Raw genomic sequence first — 12579 nt, 5'->3', positions numbered from 1 at the left:
TCAAGCATTGGGACCATACCCAGGTTCTCTGCCATCTCCGGGGCACACGCTCAACCCCTCCATGTGGTGGCAGCCAGGCTGTCCCCAAACCCCACAGAATGTGCTGCACCCTCTCCAGGGCCTAAGGCGGCATGACTCTTCCACTGCAAGGTGGGAGGCCCATCCTCCGCCTTTGGGGCAAACTCCCCCTCTCCATGAGCTTGGGTGGGTCCCCTCCCCTGGCCTGAGATTCCCTGACTCTAGACTTCAGCTTCCATGGTTCTACCTCTGAAGTTATTTGACCTTCACATCGTCCCTTCTCTGAGCCCCCCAGTCCAGACTGGCAGTGGCTCTGTATATACAGGTCCCCCAGCACTCTTGTTGGCTTTCTATGTGGTAAGGATCGTGCCCATCCGACAGCAGGAGTTTCCACAGATTCTTCCTGGATAACTCCATCTCCAATCCTGGCTTTCTCTGAAGTGGCTGGTGGGTGAGTTACATCTCTTTGGATATAATAAAAAGATCCCACCCAACTATATTGAATGAAGATGAAAAAGGATTAAAGAACTTGGGTTTTCTGGAGCACACAGGCATAAACTCTTCAATATGGAATGCACTCGAGAACAGGCAGGCCCGACACCCAAGTCTCCTCTAAGGGGAGAGCCTACAAAAAGTTCTTGTAGGTTAATTTTCATGTATAAACTTTCAGAGATGTAGGTGTGAAATGGTCAGCATTTCGACTCCAGTTCCCTCTAGGCTGCTTGAAGTCCAGCACTTCCTGCCACCCATGCATCTGGCAAATTTCTCCCAAGCCACAACTTCTCAGTGCCTAAAATGGAACTTAAAGAAAAATAGAAATTCATCCACGAGGCATTTAGGTGCGAGCCCCACAGTGAAGCCGTTTGCTGCACTGCTTGTTAAGAGCGGCATTTATCAGGCTTGTTGACAGTGGTCACAGGTGGAGGCCGCATCCAGGAGGGCTGACCGCACTTCTGACGGGTTCGCCGCCTGTTTCCGCTGAGTCTGCCGTGGTCTCCCGACACCTGTGCCCTCAGCTGCTCGGGACGCTGTTAGTCCCACGCTGCTCACAAGAGCACACCTGGGCCCCAGGTGGGCCGTGTCTGTGTCCTTGGGGAGATGTGAGTCAACTGGGCCCTCAGGAGGGTGGGCCATGGGTCTGGGCTAAGAGCTGATGCTTACTGGGCAGTGTGGTGCTGAAGGATGATTAAACAAAAGAAAAAAGGCAAAGTCGTGCTGCTTCCGAAAATACGGAGTGAACACACTGGAGTTCGTGATAAAGAGGGAACTAGTAAGACGCTATCAGCAGCTCCAGGGAAATGTCTGGGTCCCGCCCATGATGGGTGCTGGGAAATCGGGGTGCAGGGCTGGCTTTGGGGTGGGGTCTGTCGTCCTCCCCACGTAGGCTTTCCGAAGTGTGTCGGAATCCCCTGCGTCGCGGGCAGTCACACTCAGCTCACAGAGCTGGGCACAGCCGGCTCAAGGCGTGGAAGGGGTAGGACCCCCAGCCCCAGTGAAGAGCTCTGTGGTCATGTCATCTGCTTTTCCCGACAGAGGGACGAGCAGCGGCTCTCGACCCGACAGCTGGGGTTGGAATGCCAGCCTCTCTACTTAGGGCCTGTCTGGCCGTGGGCGGGCTAGCCTTGCTGTGTGCCTTGGCTCATGGTGTGTGGTGACTGCGGGGCTCGTTCCCCCTGTGGCATGGCTGCACTGGAGCCAGTAGCCTGATGGGGAGAAGTGCGGCCACCACTCACTGTGAACAGACCAGTGGCCCCTAAAGCCCTCCCAGACACCTTGCCAGCTGTACCGGCATTTGGCGAGCCCACGACAGGCCAGCCTCCTGCAGAGGGCTGTGCTCAGCCCCTGACCACGGACGGCGGTGCTGCCTTCACAGGCCTCCTCTCCGGCCTGGACCGCGAGGTGTAGCCGCGGCCCCACTGACCGTCCCACTCTCTGGCTTCAGGCAGGATCCAGCACAGCAGGAAACCAGGTCAACTCCTGAGCAGCTGTGGGGGTTGTGAGCAGCCTTGAGTGGAAAGCTGGTCAAGAAAACGACAAGCCGTTCCGCAGGAGCTCACCCCGAGACATGTCTGTGAGCAGGGAAGTGAGGATTTCTTTTCCCTCTCGAGTGCACTACGAGGCCTGGGGCCTGAGCTGCGGCACTCCCAGGGCTGTAGGTCTGCGGGACCCAGCTAGGCCCGGCCTGGGGCAGCCGCCTGCACCCCTGCCCCCTGCCCACCCATGTCCTCTCAGAAGGACCACGGTCAGGTGCTGTCCTCGTCTGCTGCCGGAATGCGACACACCAGAAACAGAGCGGCTTTTAAAAGGGGGATTTAATGAGCCGCTAGTTTATAGTTCTAAGGCCAAGACAATGTCCCAATTACAAGTCTATAGCAATGTCCAATCTAAGGCATCCAGGGAAGATACCTTGGTTCAAGAAGGCCAATGAAAATGGACTTCCAGAGAAGATGGCAGCTTAGTAAGGTACGCGTGTCTGAGTTCCTCCTCCAGAACAACTACTAGATAATTAGAAACAGTACAGAGCAGCTCCCAGAGCCGCGACAGAGACCAGACACACAGTGTACCCCAGTCTGGGACGGCTGGACCAGCTAAGAGACTCCACTGCGGTGAGGTCCCCGAGCGATGCGCGCTTCCCTGGGCCACAGCAGCTGGGGGCCAGAGCCCCTCCCTCCCTCCTTCCCGGGCAGGCTGGGAACTTCGGATCAGCTATTCCCCAAGCCGCGGTGGCCAGCGACCGGAGCCCCTCCCACACACGTGGATTCCCGGGCCGGCTGGGAGCCTCGGATCAGTGGTTCCCCAGGCCGCGGCAACTGGCGACCGGAGCCCCTCCCACACACGAGGCTTCCCGGGCCAGCTGGGAGCCCCGGATCAACGGTTCCCCAAGCCGCAGCGCCCCTCCCACACATGTGGCTTCCTGGGCCGGCTGGGAGCCTCGGATCGGCGGTTCCCCAAGCCGCGGCAGCCGGCACCCCTCCCCCACAGGCGACTTCCCGGAGGGAAAGGAAAGAGTCTCCAACAGTAGTAGAGACTGAGCCCAACCTAACACCAATAGTGGCATTAATGAACAACTTCTGACTACTAAAAATAGGCCCTCAGCTAAGGCAAAACTGATCAAGGTGGAAGTCGCCTATTGGGCTAACTGAAAAAGAGGAAAGGGGGCAAAACAGAGCCTTCTGCGGCTGTTTCTACGGAGGCTTGGTTGCCTCTGGGCTCAGCGCTGGGATTACACAGGTTGCAACTGCCCCAAACACAGAAACAGGCTGTTTCAGGGCTCTCTACCACCTGAACCTTCCCCGCAGGAGGGGTGAAACACAACACAGGTGGAATCCCCCCTCAAGGAATTCAGATCCCAGGACTTCACAATTTGAAGCCATTAAAACCAGCCTACAACCTTTCCTCTGTCTCCACCACACACCCAGCAGTGAGAGTCTTCCAAAGTTAAAGGAGCCACAACATCTTTTGCTGGTGGGACCCACAGACAGACAAGCACCACATACTGGGCAGGATAAGAAAAACAGAACCCAGAGACTTCACAGGAAAGTCTTTGACCCTGCTGGGTCCCACACTCAGGGAAATCTGATTAAATGCCCAGACATCTGCAAAAAGTAACAAATCACACCAGGAAAATTGAAGATATGGCCCAGTCAAAGGAACAAACCAATAGCTCAAATGAGATACAGGAGCTGAGACAACTAATTCTGAATATACGAACAGAAATGGAAAACCTCTTCAAAAACCAAATCAATAAATTGAAGGACGACAAGAAGAAGGCATGGGATGAACAAAAAGAAGAAATGGAAAGTCTGAAAAAACATCACAGAAGTTATGGGAATGAAAGATACAGTAGAAGAGATGAAAAAAACAATGGAAACCTACAATGGTAGATTTCAAGAGACAGAGGCTAGAATTAGTGATCTGGAGGATGGAACATCTGAAATCCAAAAAAGAAACAGAAACTATAGGGAAAAGAATGGAAAAATTTGAGCAGGGGCTCAGGGAATTGAATGATAATATGAAGCGCACAAATATACGTGTTGTGGGTGTCCCAGAAGGAGAAGAGAAGGGAAAAGGAGGAGAAAAACTAATGGAAGAAATTATCACTGAAAATTTCCCAACTCTTATGAAAGACCTAAAATTACAGATCCAAGAAGTGCAGCGCACCCCAAAGAGAATAGACCCAAATAGGCGTTCTCCAAGACACTTACTAGTTAGAATGTCAGAGGCCAAAGAGAAAGAGAGGATCTTGAAAGCAGCAAGAGAAAAACAATCCATCACATACAAGGGAAACCCAATAAGACTATATGTTGATTTCTCAGCAGAAACCATGGAAGCAAGAAGACAGTGGGATGATATATTTAAATTACTAAAAGAGAAAAACTGCGAACCAAGACTTCTATATCCAGCAAAGTTGTCCTTCAAAAATGAGGGAGAAACTAAAACATTTTCAGACAAAAAGTCACTGAGAGAATTTGTGACCAAGAGACCAGCTCTGCAAGAAATACTAAAGGGAGCACTAGAGTCAGATATGAAAAGACAAAAGAGAGAGGTATGGAGAAGAGTGTAGAAAGAAGGAAAATCAGATGTGATATATATAATACAAAAGGCAAAATGGTAGCGGAAAGTATTACCCAAACAGTAATAACACTAAATATTAATGGACGGAATTCCCCAATCAAAAGACATAGACTGGCAGAATGGATTAAAAAACAGGATCCTTCTATATGCTGTCTACAGGAAACACATCTTAGACCCAAAGATAAACATAGGCTGAAAGTGAAAGGTTGGGAAAAGATATTTCATGCAAATAACAACCAGAAAAGAGCAGGAGTAGATATACTAATATCCAACAAATTAGACTTCAAATGTAAAACAGTTAAAAGAGACAAAGAAGGATACTATCTACTAATAAAAGGAACAATTAAACAAAAAGACATAAAAATCATAAATATTTACACACCGAATCAGAATGCCCCAAAATACGTGAGGAATACACTGCAAACACTGAAAAGGGAAATAGACACATATACCATAATAGTTGGAGACTTCAATTCACCACTCTCATCAATGGACAGAACATCTAGACAGAGGATCAATAAAGAAACTGAGAATTTGAATATTAAAATAAATGAGCTAGACTTAACAGACATTTATAGGACATCACACCCCACAACAGCAGGATACACCTTTTTCTCAAGTGCTCATGGATCATTCTCAAAGATAAGCCATATGCTGGGTCACAAAGCAAGTCTCAACAAATTTAAAAAGATTGAAATCATACACAACACTTTCTCGGATCATAAAGGAATGATGTTGGAAATCAATAATAGGCAGAGTGCCAGAAAATTCACAAATAGGTGGAGGCTCAACAACACACTCTTAAACAACGAGTGGGTCAAGGAAGAAATTACAAGAGAAATTAGTAAATATCTCGAGGCGAATGAAAATGAAAACACAACATATCAAAACCTATGGGACACAGCAAAGGCAGTGCTAAGAGGGAAATTTATTGCCCTAAATGCCTATATCAGAAAAGAAGAAAAGGCAAAAATGCAGGAATTAACTGTCCACTTGGAAGAACTGGAGAAAGAACAGCAAACTAACCCCAAAGCAAGCAAAAGGAAAGAAATAACAAAGATTAGAGCAGAAATAAATGAAATTGAAAACATGAAAACAATAGAGAAAATCAGTAAGACCAGAAGTTGGTTCTATGAGAAAATCAACAAGATTGATGGGCCCTTAGCAAGATTGACAAAAAGAAGAAGAGAGAGGATGCAAATAAATAAGATCAGAAATGGAAGAGGAGACATAACTACTGACCTCACAGAAATAAAGGAGGTAATAACAGGATACTATGAACAACTTTACGCTAATAAATACAACAATGTAGATGAAATGGACAAGTTCCTAGAAAGGCATGAACAACCAACTTTGACTCAAGAAGAAACAGATGACCTCAACAAACCAATCACAAGTAAAGAAATTGAATCAGTCATTCAGAAGCTTCCCAAAAAGAAAAGTCCAGGACCAGATGGCTTCACATGTGAATTCTACCAAACATTCCAGAAAGAATTAGTACCAACTCTGCTCAAACTCTTCAAAAAAATTGAAGTGGAGGGGAAGCTACCTAATTCATTCTATGAAGCCAACATCACCCTCATACCAAAACCAGGCAAAGATATTACAAAAAAAGAAAACTACAGCCCAATCTCTCTAATGAATATAGATGCAAAAATCCTCAAAAAAATTCTAGCAAATCGAATCCAGCAACACATTAAAAGAATTATACATCATGACCAAGTAGGATTCATCCCAGGTATGCAAGGATGGTTTAACATAAGAAAATCAATTAAGGTAATACACCATATCAACAATCAAAGCAGAAAAACCACATGATCATCTCAATTGATGCAGAGAAGGCATTTGACAAGATTCAAAATCCTTTCCTGTTGAAAACACTTCAAAGGATAGGAATACAAGGGAACTTCCTTAAAATGATAGAGGGAATATATGAAAAACCCACAGCTAATATCATCCTCAATGGGGAAAAATTGAAAACTTTCCCCTTAAGATCAGGAACAAGACAAGGATGTCCATTATCACCACTATTATTCAACATCGTGTTGGAGGTTCTAGCCAGAGCAATTAGACAAGAAAAAGAAATACAAGGCATCAAAATTGGAAAGGAAAAGTAAAACTATCACTGTTTGCAGATGATATGATACTATACGTCGAAAACCCGGAAAAATCCACAACAAAACTACTAGAGCTAATAAATGAGTACAGCAAAGTAGCAGGTTACAAGATCAACATTCAAAAATCTGTAGTGTTTCTATACACTAGCAATGAACAAGCTGAGGGGGAAATCAAGAAACGAATCCCATTTACAATTGCAACTAAAAGAATAAAATACCTAGGAATAAATTTAACTAAAGAGACAAAAGACCTATACAAAGAAAACTATAAAAAACTGTTAAAAGAAATCACAGAAGACCTAAATAGATGGAAGGGCATACCGTGTTCATGGATTGGAAGACTAAATATAGTTAAGATGTCAATCCTACCTAAATTGATCTACAGATTCAATGCAATACCAATCAAAATCCCAACAACTTATTTTTCAGAAATAGAAAAACCAATAAGCAAATTTATCTAGAAGGGCAGGGTGCCCCGAATTGCTAAAAGTATCTTGAGGGAAAAAAACGAAGCTGGAGGTCTCACACTGCCGGACTTAAAGGCATATTATGAAGCCACAGTGGTCAAAACAGCATGGTACTGGCATAAAGTTAGATATATCGACCAATGAAATCGAATAGAGTGCTCAGATATAGACCCTCTCATCTATGGACATTTGATATTTGATAAGGCAGTCAAGCCAACTCACCTGGGACAGAACAGTCTCTTCAATAAATGGTGGTGCCTAGAGAACTGGATATCCATATGCAAAAGAATGAAAGAGGACCCGTATCTCACACCCTATACAAAAGTTAACTCAAAATGGATCAAAGATCTAAACATTAGGTCTAAGACCATAAAACAGTCAGAGGAAAAGGTAGGGAGATATCTTATGAATCTTACAGTTGGCGGTTTTATGGACCTTAAACCTAAAGCAAGAGCACTGAAGAAAGAAATAAATAAATGGGGACTCCTCAAAATTCAACACTTTTGTGCATCAAAGAACTTCATCAAGAAAGTAGAAAGACAGCCTACACAATGGGAGACAATATTTGGAAACGACATATCAGATAAAGGTCTAGTATCCACAATTTATAAAGAGATTGTTTAACTCAACAACAAAAAGACAGCCAACCCAATTACAAAATGGGAAAAAGACTTGAACAGACACCTCTCAGAAGAGGAAATACAAATGGCCAAAGGCACATGAAGAGATGCTCAATGTCCCTGGCCATTAGAGAAATGCAAATCAAAACCACAATGAGATATATCTCACACCCACCAGAATCGCCATTATCAACAAAACAGAAAATGACAAGTGCTGGAGAGGATGTGGAGAAAGCGGCACACTTATCCACTGTTGGTGGGAATGTCAAATGGTGCAACCACTGTGGAAGGCAGTTTGGCGGTTCCTCAAAAAGCTGAATATAGAATTGCCATATGACCCAGCAATACCATTGCTAGGTATCTACTCAAAGGACTTAAGGGCAAAGACACAAACGGACATTTGCACACCAATGTTTATAGCAGCATTATTTACAATTACAAAGAGATGGAAACAGCCAAAATGTCCATCAACAGACGAGTAGCTAAACAAACTGTGGTATATACATACGATGGAATATTATGCAGCTTTAAGACAGAATAAACTTATGAAGCATGTAATAACATGGATGGACCTAGAGAACATTATGCTGAGTGAGTCTAGCCAAAAACTAAAGGACAAATACTGTATGGTCCCACTGATGTGAACCGACATTTGAGAATAAACTTGGAATATGTCATTGGTAACAGAGACCATCAGGACTTAGAAATAGGGTAAGATAATGGGTAATTGGACCTGAAGGGATACAGACTGTGCAACAGGACTGGATACAAAAACTCAGAAATGGACAGCACAATACTACCTAGTTGTAATGTAATTATGTTAAAACACTGAATGAAGCTGCATCTGAGCTATAGTTTTTTTTATGTATTTTGTATTTTTATTTTTTTCTCTATATTATCATTTTATTTCTTTTTCTGTTGTCTTGCTATTTCAGTTTCTAAGTCGATGCAAATGTACTAAGAAATGATGATCATATATCTATGTGATGATATTAAGAATTACTGATTGCATATGTAGAATGTAATGATTTCTAAATGTTGTGTTAATTTTTTTTTAATTAATAAAAAAAAAAAGAAGAAGGCCAATGAAGTTCAGGGTTTCTCTCTCAACTGAGAAGTCACACAGCGAACACGGTCACAGTTTCTCTCTCTGCTGGAAGGGCACATGGTGAACACAGCATCATCTGCTAGCTTTCTCTCCTGGCTTCCTGTTTCATGAAGATCCCTGGGAGGCGTTTTCCTTCTTCATCTCCAAAGGTCACTGGCTGGTGGACTCTGCTTCTCATGGCTATGTCGTTCTGCTCTGCTCTCTGTGAATCTCTCATTCTCCAAAATGTTTCCTCTTTTATAGGACTCCAGAAACTTATCAAGACCCACCCAAATGGGTGGAGACACATCTCCCCTAATCCAGTTTAACAACCACTCTTGATTGGGTTATCTCTCCAGGGAGATGATCTAATTACAGATTCAAAGATACAGTATTGAATAGGGATTATTCTGCCTTTACGAAATGGGATTTTGATTAAAACATGGCTTTTCTAGGGTTCTTACATCCTTTCAAACCAGCACAGGTGTGGCCAGGGGCCTCCCCCCACAGGGCCGAACCCCCATCCCAGCAGAGGTGACGGTGACGGTGCAGGGACGCGCCCCTCAGGGCTGACCCTGCCGGGCACTGGCGGGGCCTGCGGGATCTCAGCCAGCACCCCAGCAAGCGAGGCAGACCAGCAGCCCCGCAGCAGGGGACCCGGAAGTGAGTGACCAGGGCGGCCGAGGGCGGAGCGGGGCTGCAGGCACGGCACCCGCGGGCTCAGAGGTGCCGTCGCGGGACGGGTTCACACTTGTTTCAGAGTTATTTTTAACAGCTTTATTGAGATATAATTTACCCACTTATAAAAATGTTCCCTTTTTTCGATTGTGGCAAAATATAACAAAGATCACGCGGGCCATTGTAAGTGGCAGCTCTGTGACCTCAGGTACCTTGAGAGGACTGTGGCTTCGTCCCAAACCCAAACTCGGACCATTCAGCCGGACCCACCGGCCCACATCGCTCACAGGAGAGTGTGCGGGGTGCGTCCGCTGGCGGCAAGGCTCGGCCACGTCGTAGGGCCCACGTCCCCTCCTGGGCTGCTTCTGCCCTTCAGCGGCGGTGGCCGTACTGCCGGCACAGGGGTCTGCTCTGTCCCCGCTTTGTAGCTCCCGTGGGCATTTGGGGCTCTGGGCATACGTTTGGGAGGAGCCCCCCAAACCGCGTTCCGCAACGGCTGCACCATTTTACCTCCCCCAGTGGGGCAGGGGGCTCCCATCCCTCCCCAGCCCCCCAACGCTTGTTATTGTCAGTTTTCTCAGTAACAACTATCGAGTGGGCGTGAAGTATTTGCTAGTGTTTGTCAGGAAGGAGCACTGAATGCCCCTGGTGGAGATGGCTGTGCAGAGTTTTACCCCTGGGGGCCCCAGACACGATGTGCTCGTTACGGGAGAACCCGAAGCTGAGGCCGCCTGGGCTCCGGGACGGTTGTCTCTGAATTCAGGTTGTGATATTTTATGTAGGGCTTCTGCGCTGATATTTATGTCGACATTTCATCTGCTCTCCCCATTTGTGCACAGCCTTTGTTGGACTTGTGGGTATTCCATGTCTTTCCATTTTGGGAGCATTTTTAATGGCATTGGACTGTTTTTCTCTTGGCTTCCCCGAGAAAGCGCTGCGGCCTGGGGTGGTGTGGGCCCCTTGCTCTGCCCCCCCCACCCCCCATTGTGTCTGAGTCTTCCAGGGGCCACGCCCCAGTGGCCTGGCTGATCCCTGGGGCAGGAGGTGGTCAGCTCCCCTCACCTGTCGAGTCGGGAAGTTGGCTTTGGAGTCCCGTGTCCTCCACTTGTGGTTTCTGACTCGCATTTTCATTCCTCATCCTCAGGACCTGAGCCCTCTCCCTGTCCTCCCATCCCTTGGGCCACCCCTTCTTCAGCGGCTCTTTGCTGCCTTGTCCAGCTGGGGACACGTGTGATAGGAGGTGAGGGTGAGAGTTGGTCCTGGAGTCAGGCCTCCGGTCTGAGGTCAGATGCCACCTGGCAGAGCCCTTTGACCTCCCCATGCCTCAGTCTCCCCACCCGGGAGGAATTAGGGAAGGAATTAGAGCTGCGGCCAGATGAGAAGAGTGGATGCAGGGGACCCAGAGCGATGCCCGACTAAGGGGACACTGAGGCTGCGCCCGTAGCTGCTCCTGCCGGCACCAACAGACTTGCCCTCCAGTGTCCAGTGGCGTGGCCTTGGCATCAGGGCCACGTGGTCCCTGAGGCAGCTCCTTGGCTCCAAATGCCAGTGCAGCCCAGGCAGCAGGTGGGGAGATGGGCCAGCGGGGCTGGGCGCCTGTCCTCGTCCTGGCTGTTGGCCCACCACGTCACATACCACAGGACCCCTCTGAGCCCCGGGGGCCGGACCTGCCCTGCAGCCTGTGGGTGTCCCCTGTCCAGAGTGTCCCCCCACGCTGATGGTGGGGCCCCCGAGAGCCCTCTGGGGCGGTGCAGCCCTGCTGTCCCTGCTTTGCACGATGCCTCCGTCTGGCCTTTCCTGGCTGCTGGTTGCTGATGAAGTCATTGTTACTGGGTTTGACTCTTTTCTGTGCACTTTTTTAGTTATTGAGGAAACCTAATCTGACAATTTGCCCCTCACTGCTCTTCCCTTGCTTGCCGTGGCCAGGGCGGGGGTGGGGGGGGTGACACTGGGGGGTCCCGGTGTCCGCCCAGCCCCTGGTCCATGGGGGCCTTGTACTCTGTAGGGCTTAGGCAGCAGTGGGGGGGGGGGTCACCCCCGGAGAGGAGCTGCACGCCATGGGGTGCCCAGCTGCTCCCTGCACAGCTGCTTTAATGAGAAAGGCCCCCCATGCGCCGCGGCCTGGTCAGCGCAGTGAGCGACCCCACGGGACCGGCGGGACCCCGGCGGTGCCCCCCCACAGGGAGGGGCTGCCCTTGCTTTCCCACACCGGGTTTATTGCTGGCCCCGACACCGCCACCCCGCGGTGGGGCAGGGTTTGTGTCCCGTCCAGAGCGTCGCCCTGACCCTGAACCAGAGGCCTTTCCTGGGGTGCTGTGGGGGGGGGGCAGCTGGAGCCCCGCCCCCAGGGCAGATGAGGAGGGGCCTTGGCAGAGGGTGGGGGCAGAATTCTCGCTAATTGACGCGACCTGAGGAGCCTTGAACAATAACCTTTTTCATTGTTTGACTTTTTGGGGGGATTAGGTCTGTCTTCCCGGATCGTGGAAACTTCGTGGGCCCCTCGCAGGGCCGCTGGGGGGGAGCTGAGCGCAGGTGCCTGCTGGAGGCAGCTCTTCCCGTCCCTGATCTTTCTCCTCGGAGCCACATGCACTTTCTGCACAGGGCCGGAAAGCCGGTGTCCCTGGTCTGCTGTGATCACCGAGCTCTGCCCGTGAGGCAGGGAAGCTGCCACAGCCCACAGGAATGAGGAGGGTTCCAATAAAACTTTACTCACAAAGCCCGGCTGTGGCAGGGCCAGGTTCCCAGGTCTTTGTGTGCAGGGGCACTGAACTGGACCCGAGGACAGGGCTGCCCACCTTCCAAGGGACGGAAGTGGCTGACTCCCCACTGACAATTTCAGCCTTTTGTTTCAGCCCTGCAGTTGTTCATTCGGCGTTATTTCTAATTCAAATACATAATCAAAGACTTCATAGATAATGTGTCACGAGCAAGCCTGGCAGGAGAACGGGCATGTCATTTATAAAGCCTTTTATCAGGGATATCAAACCCCAGAATGCCAGGAGATCTCACAAGGACCA

At 48.6% G+C, this 12579-nt stretch overlaps 1 protein-coding gene across 4 annotated transcripts in view; it reads left to right on the top strand.

The window, feature by feature from the left end:
* PRKCZ (protein kinase C zeta) overlaps positions 1 to 12579 on the top strand; it is a 116494-nt gene that overhangs the window by 83802 nt on the left and 20113 nt on the right. The window lies entirely within an intron of this gene.

The sequence above is a fragment of the Tamandua tetradactyla genome, chromosome 2 (assembly GCF_023851605.1).
Source record: "Tamandua tetradactyla isolate mTamTet1 chromosome 2, mTamTet1.pri, whole genome shotgun sequence".
NCBI lineage: Eukaryota > Metazoa > Chordata > Mammalia > Pilosa > Myrmecophagidae > Tamandua > Tamandua tetradactyla.
Note: the sequence above shows the minus strand (reverse complement) of the source record. Positions and strands in the feature narration are given on the sequence as shown.